The sequence below is a fragment of the Bidens hawaiensis genome, unplaced genomic scaffold (genome assembly GCF_021521415.1).
Source record: "Bidens hawaiensis isolate Kalapana, Puna unplaced genomic scaffold, B.hawaiensis_p1.1 tig00044035_1, whole genome shotgun sequence".
In the NCBI taxonomy this organism is placed as follows: domain Eukaryota; kingdom Viridiplantae; phylum Streptophyta; class Magnoliopsida; order Asterales; family Asteraceae; genus Bidens; species Bidens hawaiensis.
In genome coordinates this window covers 116,441-132,592 of record NW_027505870.1, presented here as the reverse complement: position 1 = coordinate 132,592, position 16,152 = coordinate 116,441, and the positions used below count along the sequence as shown (strand labels likewise).

The window sequence follows — 16,152 nt, the reverse complement described above, 5'->3', positions numbered from 1 at the left end:
GATTGATTGATTGAATGATTTCGGTCAAACTCAAAAGATAAAATATTCAGGTTCATACTCAAAAGATAGAATCTTTCATTCAAACTCAAAAGAATCTTTCATATGCTTAATAAACATCAAGAATTTCATGATTGCAGAACTTTGATATTGAGCAAAATCAGTGCAAATTTGTATAGAACAACAAATCTATGAGAATAATTTCATGAAATTCAGTCACCCAACTCAACTAAAGCTCTAACAGTACTTACTTCTAGAAAGTAAATAAAAAAGAATACCATAATTTACAGAACTGCAATACTTGAATTAGAGAAGTAAACTAATGGCAACCATTGGGAAATCGAAGAATCAGTAATCAAATTAAACACAGCAAATCATCCCCTAATAAGACATATAAATCATACTGATAATAAATTAAACAAAACAGCCTGAATTAAATAAAAGAAGTAAGCACAAACAGCAACAATTATAAAAAATAAACCTCAACCGATCAAGACTCTTGCGGCTTCTCGGGCTTTTTGCAGAGAATCATATGCATCGGGGTAAAAATACCGCTTTCTCCACCTCTGGTAAGATAATCAGCAGTCTTGAACAGCATTTCATGAACATCAACAGTTCCTTTCGGTGCAACCCCTAGGGTTTCAAGCACTGTCACTAATAAGTGGTTCCTCCAATACGCAATTTGCACCATTTTCAACCTTGACTTGACCACCACGGTTTCGACGGAGGCTTCGCCAGATCCTTCTCTTTAACCACTTCAAACCCTACCTTCTTCGCCACTTCAGCAATGTCGGAGTACCTCCTCAATCCTGGCAACGCGTCACCCCTCTCGATCCCCTGGATGATCTCCATGTGTTCCGGATCCTCACCACGGTATAACTCCGTGGTTACCTATTAAACACAATGTAGTGACATAACCATTAGAGGTATTATTATTATTATTATTATTTAAATATGGGTAGTGGTTGTCAATTTGGCACCTGTCTAAAACACGATAAGACCTGGTAAACAAAAAAATGCGCTATGTGATTTTTTTAATAACAGAAATGAGTAGGCTAGACTCAATCATTTCAACTTATTGGATTTATTAGTACAAGAAACTTAAAACTGTCTAGTAAACATACATGTAAAGTAGTTAAACGAGTTGTATTCATGTTTGATACTTGTGTTAAGTGTGTTGGTTTTAACTTGTTAAACACAATAAGACCGAACTGAGAGCCCTAAATATGGGCTAAGTATATGACTCGTGTTAGAATCAAATACAAATAAATTTAGCATGCTAAGCTAACATTACTCCGCGGTTTTTGTAGTGTAATTACTCTAGTTATTTCTACGTTTCTATAAGCTCTAATTACAATTATGAACACCACAATTAACACTTGTGATCACACACATACCCATTCGTACGAGACGTACATCGCTCCAGGCTTCAAAACCCTGTAAATCTCGCTATAAACCTCTTCCAGCTTGGGCGCATGACACGTCGCCTCAATCGAGTACGCCCCATCAAAGCTCTCGTCTTCAAACGGTATCTCCAAAAAATTCCCACAAACCACCTCACAAAGGTGCCCCAGCCCGGCCTTGATATTATGCGCCTTCGCGCGGCCGACGTGGTACTCATTAATCGTAATCCCGACAACCTTACACCCGGAATGCTTAGCACTCGCCCGCATCGGACCTCCAACACCACAACCAGCGTCCAACACCTTCTGACCCGGCTTCACATTGATCAAATCCACGGCCATCTGTTCGTGGAGTTGCGTAGACTGAAGGTTGGTTTTCCCGGGAACTGGGGGTGAGAAATGGAAGGACTGGCCCCACCCCCACTCGTAGATGTCGGTAACGAGGTTGTAGAAGGTGTCGACGAAGGCTGGTACGTTTTCGGGTGTTTGGATTTGGGTGGGGGCGGAAGAAGGACCAGTACTGGTTGTAGGTTTGTTGGACGTTGTCGCGTTGGATGGAGCCGCCGGAGAGGTGGAGGAAGTGCTTGCCTTGTTGTTCGGCGGAGCCCAGGAGGAAGATGAACCAGTACAGGCCGACGGCCAGGAGGGTGACGGTGAACAACAGAGTCAGGAGATCCATGGGTGGCAAGTGTGAGTGAGTGTGTGCTTCTTATTATGTTTTTATCATATCTTTTTTATTTTTATGTTTTATGCCAATGATGTGTAGATGTACATAAATCGGGTATTTTTAAGAACTGTTTCGGTATGGTCAATAAAAGTTAAGAATTGGTTCGGGTAAGTAACGGCAGGGCTGGCCCAATAGGCTTAGTAAGTAAAGCTAGGGCTTTAGGCCCATAAATTTTTAAGACCTCATTCTTATAAAAAAATTATTAGATATATAATATATATTATATTTACAAGTTTATAAACATGCCTTTGTTGTAGTTTGGTGTTAAGAGTTCAGCGCTATAAACGTGAGAACACAAGATCGAATCCTTGCAGCTCCGCATTATTTGTAAATTTAGGCCCAAAAATGTGTCAACTAGTCATGACTCATTTATTTTATTTCTTTTCCCCTCTTTTCAATGCCCTACGCTTTCTACTCATGCATTTTTTTTTCTTTTTTATTGCATGTGTGCATTTTCTATCTAGCATAGTAGCATTTGTATTATAAAGCATTATTTTCTTATTACTTACATGATTGTGTGCTAACACATAATTGTAAGAAAGTTACTAAATATATCTTAAACTTGGATATTCCATTAAGCAAATTATTTAAATGTTGTACTTGACCTAAAAAGATGTGGTTGGATTGTGTTTTATAGTTAACGGACCACATTTTGTAAATGTGCCAAATACATTGAATAATTTCAAAGCTGTAATCGATAAAGACAACGCAAAAGGCCCCTGATTTTTTACTCCGATTTAGGCCTCGTAAATCCTTGAGCCGCCACTGGGAAGCAGTTTCGGATATGGTTGGGTTTTGAACTGGTTCGCCGGGTTTTTATTAGCCTTCGGGGTTGGGTTGGGTTTAGTGTTGACCGGGTAGAAGTGGAACCAGTTCCGAGTATGGATTTTTTGATGAACCGAAACGCGGTTTGTACTCACAGGATCGGTTCTGGGTCGGGTCTGGAACGGGGTTTTTTCCTAACATTAAATATATCGATTAAGAGAATATATAAAAAAAATTATAAATTGTGATAACTATTTTATTTATTCGATATATTTATAAAACTCATTAAAGATTATGAAACGTGTAGACTGTCTCTAACGAGACGCTCGTGAGGTGATGTGTGTTGATGTGGAACAAGCAAGGGTTGGAGGATGATGTCAATGAAGGAGAATGGCACCTTTAGGGACAAGGTGTGTGGGAGAGGTAGAGCGAGATTAGGGAGGGCACTAATCCATCCAGACCGTGAAATATGGGAGATGGAGATCGCATAAAAGTGCAGTTATTGACTAGAGGACGGAGAAAGTGTTTACAAGTCCTTCCGTTAAAGATATTTTTAGATTGCTAAAATATAAAAAAATATAATATATTATTGGACATATACAAATAATTCAAAGATATACTCAAAGTATGTTGTATGAATTATAGTCTTTAAAATTATTTTGTTACTACATATTATTAATTATTATTTGTTATAATATTTTAGCATGAGGGTAATTTGGTAATTATCTCGTAACAAATTTTTCAAACAAACTAACAGCATGAAGGTCGAGTGAACAACCATGTAATTTACTCTTTATGAAATGACCTTGGACAACGACTTCATCGTTATTATTCAAAGAACCATACTGTGTAAGATGGTAGTTTTTTTATATTATTAATTAATAGTGAACTTTGTTGATACTCGAATAGTTGATTGAATGGTTATTTAGCACCGATACTTGTAAAGTTAAAGAGTCATGTCACTGCTATGTAGGCAATGTGACTTTACTAACATACCTTTTTAATATCGCGTTGTGGTTTAAAGCCATATTACCGCGTTAAAGCTCAATCATTTTCTTGTTAAAACATTGGGGCCCCATCATTTCCTTGTTAAAGCCTAGTTATCACGTTACCATTTCCTTATTTACCGCTCGTGTCTTAACGCCCTAGCTCAGTGTTAAAGCCCATTACCATGTAACATCACTTTTTCTGCCCCCACAACAAGTAGCCTGAGTATTTACAAATGAAATTACATTTACGACAATCCAACTAGTTATTCGAAAAGCGTTTAGACAGTAAGTGGTTCAAAATAAGATCATTAATATTCAAAGGGATGTTGGTTTTTAATACTCTTAACTTTCACTCATTGGACGATAATACTCCAAACTAATGATATATCCCCCCCCCCCAAAACTTTCATCCTATTTGTTTATGGCACTCCCAAACTTAACGAATCTTAACTCCATTAGTTATATAGATGACGTGAAATTGTTTATTAATAAAAAGTAGATCGTGGGCCCCACGCGATCTCCTTTCTTCAACATAAAGCCTCAACAACCTCAATTTCCGGCGACCTTGTTTTTCCGGTTACCTCGTCTTTCTGACAATGGAGATGGTGCAGAGTGAAGAAAGACAATGGAGATCATAAAGATTGTGCACCGATGGAGAGATGATGAAGATGGTACTTGCCGGAAACCTGTAACTCATTTTTTTTTCCGGCAAGCAAACGATTCCAGAAGGTGGTTGGCTGAGACACTGGTGGTGGCGAAGGGTGAGGGTTGTGGTTGTGGGTGGTGAAATGATGGATATAGTGCTCGCCGGAAGCCTGCAACTCGTTTTTCCGGCGAGCAAAGGATTACCTCGAATTGTTGCTCTATTTTTAACGGTGGAACTCGCCGGAAAAAAGCGAAGGCGGCATCAACCGCATTTGAGTTTGGGATTTTGACCACCAACTACCTCATTGAGTATGGGATTTTGACCGGCTGTGATGGAGGCGGTGGAAGCTGCTGGTGGTGGTGGTGAAGGTGGCGATAGTGGCCGGAAGTGATGGAGGTTTGTGGTGGTGGTGTTATGGTGTAGATGGTGGTGGTGTGCTTCTTTGTGTGTGTCACACCCGGCCCTGAACGGCGGAAACAGCCGGGCGCGCGCGAGTGGGGATTGATACTTAAGCACGGGCCATTGCAAACATTCAAAGATAAGATTTTCATTGCGCGTGAAATGTTTAACACAAATACATTACATAAAAACATCCAAGTATAAAAACTGTTGAAGATTTCCACGCCATATCCCCTTGCGCGGCGAGAACAATCACGCGCATCGAAGGGATAGAACTAAAATCTTCCAAAAAGCTAGTTTTAGATGTTCAGCGTGAGGTGCTCTAAGTGTGACTCCATGCGCTACCTAGTTATCTCCTGAAAGACACGTAAAACATTTGAATCAGTATAAACTGAGTGAGTTCACAAGTTTTAGTAACTTGATAAATCGTATCGCGTCATAGTCTTGGCGAAAATCATATTAAAACACATTCTGATTTCATGTCTAACATATTCTTGATACACCGTATGAAAACATAGATCTGACAACATATTTCTGTTAGGACCGTTCCGCGGGTTACGCGCGAACGTTTCTGGATAACGTACTCGTCTATGCAAAGTGGCGCTGCCACTACGAGCTAAAATAGTGTAATACCGTCCCGCGGGTTGCGCGTGGACATTTCTGAAAAGTCGTGCTCGTCCATGCAAAGTGGCGTTGCCACTACGAGCGAATAATACTGTATACCGTCCCGCGGGTTACGCGCGGACGTTGTGCCGGAAAACAAGGCGCTCGTCTGCGTAAGAGGAGCGACCTCTACGAGCGGGCTCAAACCCATAGTACTGCCCCATGACCATACTAGGCACTCGTCCATGCAAAGAGGAGCGACCCCTACGAGTGGGTGGATCAAACCAGCAGTCCCTACCCTTAGAGTTCCAATGGTAAAGTGATCACTTACTCGAATCTGGCGCACTAACAACGAAAACCATAGATAACCGTTCGCATTGCTCATCATGAAACATAATTTTAAACACATAATCGCTTGCATAGCTTGTAAGTATACCATGATAAAACATTATTTAAGTACGTGTCCCTCGCCCCGCAAACAGTTTAAAAATAGTGAAAACAGTGAAAATAGGGGCTGTGAGACTCACCTGTGGTTCTTGTTAAGGGATTAATCGAGATTCGGGTTTTCTTGGTGTTGGCCTTTGAATTGAAGGTCTAGTAACAGGATCGGAAATGAAAACAATGGATGCTTGGGAGATGATTAGTGCAAGTTTGCAGTTCTTAAGAGAGAAGTTTGAAGTGTGTTTGGGTGATAATTTAGGTTACATATTTATAGGCAAACTCAAGGGAACACAATCCCTTGCTTTAGGGGATTGTAATCTTTTCATATCTAGGTGTAATGATGATAAAGTATGGAAATTATTATTATTTATTTAAAAGTGGAGTAGTGGATAAAAGATTTGATTTGATTTGATTTGGTCAGGACATGCAGGTCTGGGGTTGGTGAGAATAGGGTGGCTGACAGTTGACTTTTCATGTTACAGTATGCTTTTTCAGGTACTTTTGTCAGTGTACAGTAAAAAGTGGAAAATCTCTGAAACACGCTACTGTTTCCTTTTGGGCGGGAGTAATCTCCTTACATCTGGAGAATAGACTAAGTGTTCTGTGCATATCACTTTGTGCGCATAGCTTTCTGCGTGAAGGACATTTCTTTGCTGCGGGTAGGTGCGTAACCTTCTCGCAGTTAGGGATATTGAGTTTCATTTGTAGATTCTCCAGGTGGTCTTGGTATTTCAACATAGTGATCAGTCATGTTGAAGTCAATTCCATCTTGGAGCTTCAGACAAACTAGCTCTCAATGTTCCCGCCATGCGGGGAGGTTAGTTCCCTTCCGCACGCGCATAAACGATTTAGGATGCACCCGCCTTAGCATCATGCGGGATGGTCAACCCATTAGACAACATAACGTTAAGGTACATGAAAACATAAAGCCAAAACATTCGCGCATGGCGCATATAACATATGCCCACGCTGGTTCTTAACATGGTGCGCTCGCGCAGGGCGCACATAATATGCCCGCGCTGACTAACATGGCGCGCTCGCGCAGGGCGCACATAACAAATGCACGCGCTGACTAACATGGCGCGCTCGCGCAGGGCGCACATAACAAATGCACGCGCTGACTAACATGGCGCGCTCGCGCAGGGCGCACATAACAAATGCACGCGCTGACTAACATGGCGCGCTCGCGCAGGGCGCACATAACAAATGCACGCGCTGACTAACATGGCGCGCTCGCGCAAGGTGCATATAACATAATTACCTAATATTTAGGTTGATTACTTGGTTTAAGGGATTGGGAATTTACCGGGTGTCACATTCTCCCCCTGTTAAACGAATTTCGTCCCGAAATTTAGGAGACGTTGCTGGCAGAAGCCATGCTCTGAAAGAGGTGTGGGTATTTCATGCGCATCTGGTCTTCTCTTTCCCAAGTGAATTCAGGCCCACGCCTCGAGTTCCATTGAACCTTTACTAACTTGATTCTGCTTCTGCGTAACTTTTGTTCTTTCCAATCGGTTACTGCTATAGGTTCTTCTACGAAGTGCAGTTGTTTGTCGATGTGAATCTCTTCCAATGGTAAAATCAACGTTTCATCAGATAAACACTTTTTGAGGTTGGATACATGGAACGTATCATGAACTCCACTGAGTTCGGCGGGTAAACGGAGTTTATAAGCAACCGGACCGATCCTTTCCAGGATCTCAAATGGTCAAATGTAGCGCGGATTCAACTTTCCTCGCTTGCCGAAACGGGGGACTCCTTTCCATGGAGAGACTTTCAAAAGTACTCTATCCCCTACTTGAAACTCCAACGGTTTCCTTCGCACATCTGCGTAGCTCTTCTGTCTGTCGCGCGCTGTCTTAAGGCGATCCCGTATCTGAAAAATCTTGTCTGTTGTTTCTTGGATCAATTCTGGACCAGTCATTTGCTTGTCACCCACTTCAGCCCAGCACAGTGGGGATCTACACTTGCGCCCATACAAAGCTTCAAACGGCGCAGCCTTGAGGCTTGTGTGATAACTGTTGTTGTAAGAAAATTCAACCAATGGGAGGTGAGTATCCCAGCTACCTCCGAAATCGATTGCGCACGCGCGCAGCATGTCTTCCAATGTCTGGATAGTTCGCTCACTTTGTCCATCCGTTTGGGGATGATATGCCGTACTCATGTCAAGACGAGTACCTAAAGCCCCTTGTAACGATCTCCAAAATCTTGAGGTGAACCGACTATCTCTATCAGAAATGATGGACACCGGGATTCCATGTTTTGAAACTACTTCTCGAATATACAATCGGGCTAACTTTTCCATCTTATCGGTTTCCTTGATCGGCAGGAAGTGCGCTGACTTAGTTAGCCGATCCACAATAACCCAGATCGTGTCATAACCCCCAGGTGTCCTTGGCAGTTTGGTAATGAAGTCCATAGAGATTTGTTCCCACTTCCACATGGGAATTTCTGGCTGTTGAAGCAACCCTGATGGTTTCTGGTATTCAGCCTTTACCTTCGAACACGTCAGGCACTTACTGACATACGTCGCGATGGCGCCTTTAAGATTGGGCCACCAATACAGTGCTTTAACATCTTGGTACATCTTGTCTGCGCCAGGATGTACGGAATACCGCGTCTTGTGAGCTTCGTTTAATACTTGCTCGCGCAATCCTCCCTTGAGAGGGACCCATATGCGGTTAGCGAAATATAGATTGCCGTTCTCTTTAAGTTCCAAACTCTTAATCATACCCCCAAGGCATTCGTTTTTAACAAACTCTGGTTTCAAGGCTTCTTGCTGAGCGTCTCGGATGCGGGTAGAGAGATCTGCGCGAATGGTCAACCTTAGAGCCTTGACTCGTAGCGTTTTTATTCGCTCCTTCCTACTTAGCGCGTCTGCTACCACATTCGCCTTTCCAGGATGATACTTTATTTCACAATCATAATCATTCAACAGCTCCACCCATCTTCGTTGCCTCATGTTTAAATCATTTTGATCGAAAATATGTTGAAGGCTCTTGTGATCCGTAAAGATTATACACTTTGTACCATAGAGGTAATGGCGCCAAATCTTTAGCGCGAAGACAACCGCTCCAAGTTCCAGATCATGCGTTGTGTAGTTCTTTTCATTGGTCTTGAGTTGGCGCGAGGCATACGCTATGACTTTGTCTCGCTGCATAAGGACACATCCGAGTCCCTGATGTGAAGCGTCGCAGTAAACGACGATGTCATCCGTCCCCTCGGGTAAAGACAAAATTGGCGCACTACATAACTTCTGTTTCAACATTTGAAATGCCGCTTCCTGATTTTCGCCCCAAACAAACTTCTTGTCTTTCTGAGTTAGCGTGGTCAGTGGTAGAGCTATCTTGGAGAAGTTCTCAATGAAGCGTCGATAGTAGCCAGCTAGTCCTAGGAATTGCCTCACCTCAGTTGGGGTTTTTGGCGCTTCCCAGTTTTCGATGGCCTTGACTTTGGAAGGATCAACGTGTATTCCTTTCTCGTTTACAACGTGACCGAGAAAGTGAACTTCTCTAAGCCAAAACTCGCACTTGGAAAACTTCGCATACAACTTTTCTTTCCTCAACAAATCCAAAATCAATCTCAGGTGTTGCTCATGCTCAGCCTTGGTCCGAGAGTAAATCAGAATATCATCTATAAACACAATCACAAACTTGTCCAAGTATGGTTTGCACACGCGGTTCATCAGATCCATGAACACAGCCGGCGCATTAGTTAGCCCGAAAGGTATCACTAAGAACTCATAATGGCCGTATCTAGTTCGGAAGGCTGTTTTCGGCACATCTTCCTCATGGACCCTAAGTTGGTGGTATCCTGACCGTAGATCTATCTTCGAATAATAACTGGATCCCTGTAACTGGTCGAATAAGTCGTCAATCCTCGGTAAGAGGTACCGATTCTTGACTGTCAGCTTGTTCAGCTCTCTATAGTCAATACACATCCGGAAGGAACCATCCTTCTTCTTAACAAACAGTACTGGAGCTCCCCAAGGTGAAAAGCTTGGGCGTATGAAACCCTTATCCAATAGTTCCTGTAACTGATTGGATAGCTCTTGCATCTCAGATGGAGCTAATCGATAAGGCGCTCGAGCTACTGGCGCAGCTCCTGGGACTAAATCAATACGAAATTCGACTTGTCGCGGCGGCGGTAATCCGGGCAAATCTTCAGGAAAAACTTCTGGAAATTCGCGCACTACTGGTAAGTCTTCAATTCTTCGCTCATCCCCTTTCTTCTCTACTACATGCGCCAGGAAGGCGTAGCACCCTTTCCTTAGGCACTTGCGCGCCTTTAGGCACGAAATCAGTTTCGTCGCAACTCCTCTTCTTTCCCCTTGAATTACCAAGGTTTCTCCGTTCAACAGTGGGATCCGAACCTGCTTCTCATGGCAAATAACCTCTGCGTGGTTCTCGACTAACCAATCCATACCTACCACAATGTCAAAACTTCCCAAGTCTATTGGCAACAAGTTAATATTGAACCCGTGACCTCCCATGACTATAACACATTGTTCAGTTCTTTCGTTCGCGCATAACTGCCTACCATTGGCTAGTTCTATAGTATAAGGCGTGTCTAGCCTACTGGTTGCTAAGCCTAGGGAGTTTTTAAACTCAGCGGATATAAAACTTAGGTCAGCGCCAGTATCAAATAAAACAGATGCAAAATGGCCGTTAAGCAAAAACGTACCGGTTACCACATTCGGCTCTTCTTTAGCTTCGCCCGCGCCGATCACAAAAGCTCTCCCGCGAGCTTGGTTTCCCTTTTGCGGGCAATCCCGACTAAAATGCCCTGGCTTCCCGCATGCGTAGCAGTTGTCGCTCGCTCCAGCTTCTCTGATACGGCAATTCATCGCCTTGTGCCCTGGTCTGCCACATTTGGCGCATTCGATTCTTGCGCATTCACCCTCGTGGTGATACTTGCATTTGCTGCACCACGGGCGAGGCCCGCTGTATCCTTTCCTTGATGGCTCCGCGGCTTGGATCGCGTAAACCTTTGCGCTCTCCTGCTTCTTGAACGGTGGCTGCTTGGAGTCGGACCCTCGGTGGTGAGAGTTCCATTTCCTCTTGGAGTCAGAGGTTCGCTGCTCGCTTCCGCGCGTAGTCAACATACCCGCACGGACCGTATCCCTTGTAAGGGTGATAGCCCGCGCTACCGCCTCATCAAAGGTTGGAGGCGCTGCGGCGTTGAGCGGAACCCTAACAACAGGAGGTAACCCAAAAATATACCTCTCGATCTTCTTTTCCTCCGTGTTTGCCATGTCTGGCACCAACTGGCAAAGCTCATTGAACCGGTTGTTGTAGGCGTCGATATCCGTTCCTACCATGGTGTGGTTCCAGAATTCCTGTTGCAGACTCTGGATTTCTGCGCGAGAGCAGAACTTTCTCATCAACATTTCCTTCAGTTCTTCCCAGGTCTTGTGAAGAGCAACTTCTCGCCCCAAGGTCTTCACTTGAAGCTTCCACCAAGACGAAACTGCTTCTTGGAACATGCAGGTCGCGTAAAGGACCTTCTGGTTCTCACTACATCTGCTAATGGAGAGAACTGTCTCCATCTTGTCAATCCAGTTGTAGAGCCCAATGGCCCCTTCGGTACCCTTGAATGGCCAAGGCCTACAGGCCATAAATGTCTTATAGGAGCATCCTTTGTCCAAGGCTCCTGATTCGGGTTCTGGGGTCTCGTTCTGACGACCCTGACTTGATTCGGCCTTGCTGGCCTCATGTGTCGCGATCGCCTGCGCGATTATTTCCGCGAGTTCCTCGGGTGTCATGGTGATTCCCTGGCTCTAGTTGGAGGCATTCTTGCTTTAAAAGAGAATGAAAATATATTAAACTTAGCGCATGTACTCTGAGCACATAATGTTCTTATCATTATTTACTAGACACTGTGCGACCCGTGTTCCTAAGTGTGTGTATAGTTTCTTTTGAAAATATTTTCTTTGAAAAATATTTCATGCGATTCCCCAACGGTTATAGTCTAGGTTAAAACTTCTTTTCCTAGTTCGCTATAACCAGTGCTCTGATACCAATCTGTCACACCCGGCCCTGAACGGCGGAAACAGCCGGGCGCGCGCGAGTGGGGATTGATACTTAAGCACGGGCCATTGCAAACATTCAAAGATAAGATTTTCATTGCGCGTGAAATGTTTAACACAAATACATTACATAAAAACATCCAAGTATAAAAACTGTTGAAGATTTCCACGCCATATCCCCTTGCGCGGCGAGAACAATCACGCGCATCGAAGGGATAGAACTAAAATCTTCCAAAAAGCTAGTTTTAGATGTTCAGCGTGAGGTGCTCTAAGTGTGACTCCATGCGCTACCTAGTTATCTCCTGAAAGACACGTAAAACATTTGAATCAGTATAAACTGAGTGAGTTCACAAGTTTTAGTAACTTGATAAATCGTATCGCGTCATAGTCTTGGCGAAAATCATATTAAAACACATTCTGATTTCATGTCTAACATATTCTTGATACACCGTATGAAAACATAGATCTGACAACATATTTCTGTTAGGACCGTTCCGCGGGTTACGCGCGAACGTTTCTGGATAACGTACTCGTCTATGCAAAGTGGCGCTGCCACTACGAGCTAAAATAGTGTAATACCGTCCCGCGGGTTGCGCGTGGACATTTCTGAAAAGTCGTGCTCGTCCATGCAAAGTGGCGTTGCCACTACGAGCGAATAATACTGTATACCGTCCCGCGGGTTACGCGCGGACGTTGTGCCGGAAAACAAGGCGCTCGTCTGCGTAAGAGGAGCGACCTCTACGAGCGGGCTCAAACCCATAGTACTGCCCCATGACCATACTAGGCACTCGTCCATGCAAAGAGGAGCGACCCCTACGAGTGGGTGGATCAAACCAGCAGTCCCTACCCTTAGAGTTCCAATGGTAAAGTGATCACTTACTCGAATCTGGCGCACTAACAACGAAAACCATAGATAACCGTTCGCATTGCTCATCATGAAACATAATTTTAAACACATAATCGCTTGCATAGCTTGTAAGTATACCATGATAAAACATTATTTAAGTACGTGTCCCTCGCCTCGCAAACAGTTTAAAAATAGTGAAAACAGTGAAAATAGGGGCTGTGAGACTCACCTGTGGTTCTTGTTAAGGGATTAATCGAGATTCGGGTTTTCTTGGTGTTGGCCTTTGAATTGAAGGTCTAGTAACAGGATCGGAAATGAAAACAATGGATGCTTGGGAGATGATTAGTGCAAGTTTGCAGTTCTTAAGAGAGAAGTTTGAAGTGTGTTTGGGTGAAAATTTAGGTTACATATTTATAGGCAAACTCAAGGGAACACAATCCCTTGCTTTAGGGGATTGTAATCTTTTCATATCTAGGTGTAATGATGATAAAGTATGGAAATTATTATTATTTATTTAAAAGTGGAGTAGTGGATAAAAGATTTGATTTGATTTGATTTGGTCAGGACATGCAGGTCTGGGGTTGGTGAGAATAGAGTGGCTGACAGTTGACTTTTCATGTTACAGTATGCTTTTTCAGGTACTTTTGTCAGTGTACAGTAAAAAGTGGAAAATCTCTGAAACACGCTACTGTTTCCTTTTGGGCGGGAGTAATCTCCTTACATCTGGAGAATAGACTAAGTGTTCTGTGCGTATCACTTTGTGCGCATAGCTTTCTGCGTGAAGGACATTTCTTTGCTGCGGGTAGGTGCGTAACCTTCTCGCAGTTAGGGATATTGAGTTTCATTTGTAGATTCTCCAGGTGGTCTTGGTATTTCAACATAGTGATCAGTCATGTTGAAGTCAATTCCATCTTGGAGCTTCAAACAAACTAGCTCTCAATGTTCCCGCCATGCGGGGAGGTTAGTTCCCTTCCGCACGCGCATAAACGATTTAGGATGCACCCGCCTTAGCATCATGCGGGATGGTCAACCCATTAGACAACATAACGTTAAGGTACATGAAAACATAAAGCCAAAACATTCGCATGGCGCATATAACATATGCCCACGCTGGTTCTTAACATGGTGCGCTCGCGCAGGGCGCACATAATATGCCCGCGCTGACTAACATGGCGCGCTCGCGCAGGGCGCACATAACAAATGCACGCGCTGACTAACATGGCGCGCTCGCGCAGGGCGCACATAACAAATGCACGCGCTGACTAACATGGCGCGCTCGCGCAGGGCGCACATAACAAATGCACGCGCTGACTAACATGGCGCGCTCGCGCAGGGCGCACATAACAAATGCACGCGCTGACTAACATGGCGCGCTCGCGCAGGGCGCACATAACAAATGCACGCGTTGACTAACATGGCGCGCTCGCGCAAGGCGCATATAACATAATTACCTAATATTTAGGTTGATTACTTGGTTTAAGGGATTGAGAATTTACCGGGTGTCACAGTGTGTGTATATACATACATACTCATATATAGTGTATTTGTTGTTAGATTTTTCTTTTTTTTTTAAATAAGGTATTTTCAACAAAGCATGCCACATCAGCAAAAACATGTAAAGACAGCAAAAAACTAACGGAGTTAGAGTCCGTTAAGTTCAGGAGTGATATAAGAAAATAAGTTACAAGTTGGAATTGGTGGAAGACAACTCGTTAGTTAAAAGTGTCATCGTCCAATAAGTGAAAGTTTGAAGTAGTAAAAACCAATATCCCATATTCAAATACAAAACATGAGTTTTAACTTTTAACATCTAATTTCTGGCTCTTAAATCTTCCACTCACCTTCTTGATTGCAATGCTTCAAAGTATTCACCATATATAATTCACTAGCAAAGTTAAGTCGTAAGTGTATACATCGAGTTAAACTCAAAACCAATCCAAAACATTCTAAGAACAAAAATCTATTTAAACAATATTTAATAACTATACATGTGAAATTTGATAGCCGAAAGATCACACTATTGTTTAACTGATTTTAAAGCCGTGTGGTTTTGTGAAAGAACACAAATCTCCAAATACAAACCATTTCAATGTATTTTACATAATCACGTTACTTCAAAAAAACCGAGTTGTCCAAGAAATGTATACAACTATGTAACCAAATTTCACATGCCATCATAATCATCATCGTACTCAGTATATCCCACCAATAGCAAAGCTATGGTAGGGTCTGAGGAGGGTAAGATGTAGACAGCCTTACCTCTACCCCATAGGGATAGAGGTTCCATGGCTAGGATGTTCATGTTTACTAGTTTGATATTTTCGTGGACCTTAAAAGTTTGGTTAGTTTGACCAAAACACTACAATCGTTCGTTCTAAAATTTCCTCTTCTTTTGTAAGTGTACCGTCTAATTAAGTTTACACAACACAAAAAAGTATCACCAATGGTCAAATCCGTCGTCGTTTCGTTGATAAAGGTGGTTACTGAGGGAGATTCGTTGGTGCCAGGCCGTCGGAAATATGGCCATGTCAACTCTGTCATATTGGAGTATTGCAACAACGATGTGATAATCACACTATTGTTTAACTGATTTTAAAGCCGTGTGGTTTTGTGAAAGAACACAAATCTCCAAATACAAACCATTTCAATGTATTTTACATAATCACGTTACTTCAAAAAAACCGAGTTGTCCAAGAAATGTATACAACTATGTAACCAAATTTCACATGTCATCATCATCATCATCGTACTCAGTATATCCCACCAATAGCAAAGCTATGGTAGGGTCTGAGGAGGGTAAGATGTAGACAGCCTTACCTCTACCCCATAGGGATAGAGAGGTTGCTTCCGGTGAGACCCCCGGCCTCGATAGTAGTTTTGCATCAAGCCTTGGACATAAAGCACATATGACTCAATCATCTTACCCTCCGCTTCTTTTGTAAGCATTTAAACAATGCTTTGTTTCACATATATTTAATAACAATACATGTGAAACAATATTTAATAACTATACGCTTTTTGCTGAGGAGGGCAAAAGTGAAATTGCACTAATTTTGACGTTATTTTACTAATCTCGTGAAAATAACGTTAAAAGTGACGGAAGGTTAATCAGGCATCATGTGGTGGCGTTGATAGCCGAAAGACGAGGGTACATGCACCAATCAGCCGGTATTCCGATGATTGAGTGCTATGTGCTTTATGTCCAAGGCTTGATGCAAAACTACTATCGAGCCGGGGGTCTCACCGGAAGCAACCTCTCTATCCCTATGGGGTAGAGGTAAGGCTGTCTACATCTTACCCTCCTCAG

The 16,152-nt window shown here is 43.0% G+C and overlaps 1 pseudogene across 1 annotated transcript; it reads right to left on the bottom strand.

The window, feature by feature from the left end:
- Positions 1–351: 351 nt before the first annotated feature.
- LOC143615728 (24-methylenesterol C-methyltransferase 2-like) lies at positions 352–2,079 on the bottom strand (annotated as a pseudogene). Its single transcript, XR_013150525.1, has 2 exons — positions 1,395–2,079; positions 352–888 (listed from the first exon to the last, which is right to left on the bottom strand). The product of XR_013150525.1 is annotated as a 24-methylenesterol C-methyltransferase 2-like (transcript).
- Positions 2,080–16,152: the final 14,073 nt, after the last annotated feature.